General features: G+C 41.4%; 1 protein-coding gene across 1 annotated transcript in view; it reads left to right on the top strand.

Moving 5' to 3' along the window:
• Positions 1–1,915, top strand: part of guca1d (guanylate cyclase activator 1d) — a 10,908-nt gene continuing 8,993 nt past the window's right edge. Inside the window, exon 1 of the mRNA XM_047378433.1 lies at positions 1–1,167. The gene's annotated coding sequence lies outside the window, so the exon portion shown is untranslated. The remainder of the gene's footprint in view (positions 1,168–1,915) is intronic.

Below are 1,915 nucleotides of genomic sequence, written 5' to 3'. Positions count from 1 at the left end.
GTTCTTTCACTCCAAGTCTGACAGCAGTCATAAACGGAGCAACAGTCAAAAGGGGAAATGGATGAGCTAAACTAAAATAACCTAAGCCTAATTGACCTATTTTTGACGACCTAACCTCAGGCTAAACTAAGGTGAGCTACACTATGAAAGGTTAGTCTAATACTAAACCATTATTAATTAAAGGTAAGCTACGCTGCAGTAGCTGATCTAAGATCATTTCTAAAGGGTAAACCGAACCTAACCACGTTTTCAGCTAAAACATTTTTCTCTATCAAACTTTTCTCTTTGGGAAATGAGAACAAATTGTGGTTTTGTGACAAGACTGCTGGAAACAAAGAGCCTGAATATACAATTTTAAATTGATTGTTTGCTAATTTGGTATTTATGTGTCAACGTAATGCTGGTTTATGTGGAGTTTAGGAGCCTGTCATGGTAGTCTGAGTTAAGTGGTTTAGTGAACAAAAATATAATCTAAAAATGGTAAGGAACTGCACTGGGAGCTAGTGATAAAGAAAGCAAAGTCCAAAGAAAAATCAAAACAGAAATTATTCATTCAGAAAATCAAAGAATAATCAATTATCAAAACAATCTAGGAAAGTCAAATCTTTTAACCTTTGAGGTGAGAATAAATCATGCAGAAACTGGAAACAAACTGCATCTTTAACTCCAGTACTGAGCATGCTCAGTGACGAGGACAGGATTTCCCTCAGCTGGCACGCCTCCACCAATCTGAGGTGGCAGTGATATGCCAGGGACTCCTTCCTGGAAAAGGAGGATTTTACTGGAGAAGCGCTGGCTGCTGCTGGCGGCTTAAATCTGATTCTGGTAAGCTGTTTGATCCTCAGGTTCAGACACATCACTGCTGCCCGAAATAAAACCAACCAACAGGAGGAGTGGAAACTCAGGCTTCGCTGCCAGGAATGCTCAAAGCCAACAGCAACATCTCACTGCGATGGACTTCTACTGATGACATGTGAAATCTGCTAACAGAACACACCTAGAAACTAGACTGCGTGTCCCAGGAAGCTTTGCTGCAAGAACGACCAATCAGAGGCAACTTTCTTCAAGATGACAGGGCCAGAGCACCAAAGAACATGCTGCTCCTACAGAGAAGATACTCCAATACCTTCTGTTGTCCTCCTCCAAGCAGTTGGTTCCCATTAAGAGGTATCTGCAAACTCCTACATGAAAGTTCATCTGATTTACTGCAGTTATTTGCAGGCATGAAGTCAAAGTGAAATGTGTTTAGTCAGTAAATAGTTCAAGGTTCAGCACGCTTATGCAGCCAGGCTGTTGTACCTTTTTAACAGATTTGTTTGTTGCTCAGTCTGATTGTACAGATATATGTCTCATTAAAGCTGGAGAAAGTTTGTCATGCTCTCAATTTATTACATAGATGTTTAACGTCTGGATAAAATCTCACAGATAAAAGTGGGTGTACTTACTTCCCTCCCACCTGTCTGGAAGGTTTGTTTGTGTGTTTTTAGTGAAGCTTTATGACTTTAAATTGTTTATCTGCTTTAAGCTTATTACTGGACCTTATTGATGATGATCACAGTTCCACTGAACAGCTAAAACCAGTCAGTTCCCAGTGCCAGGTTATACTGGAGGTTGTACTGGAGCTACACATGCTGGTACAGGAAGAGAAACGGTTCAGAACCATTCTGAACATACGCTGAGCTTCATCCTCAGCGTATGTTTTATATCAGATGGATTCAACCTTTCCAACCTATGAACTTCAAATGCCTGTGGGACATTTCCAGGAACCTGAAATCACAGACGGCCGAAGGGTGCAGAAGAGTTGAGGAGGTGGCAGACTGTCCCGTTTGGGATCAGATCTGGGGAACTCTGTGGGCTGAACCAGGTCAACCAGTTATATAACCATCCTGCATTCAGGGTCAGATCTTCTTGTTCA

Source organism: Girardinichthys multiradiatus, chromosome 11 (genome assembly GCF_021462225.1).
Source record: "Girardinichthys multiradiatus isolate DD_20200921_A chromosome 11, DD_fGirMul_XY1, whole genome shotgun sequence".
Taxonomy (NCBI): Eukaryota; Metazoa; Chordata; class Actinopteri; order Cyprinodontiformes; family Goodeidae; genus Girardinichthys; species Girardinichthys multiradiatus.
Note: the sequence above shows the minus strand (reverse complement) of the source record. Positions and strands in the feature narration are given on the sequence as shown.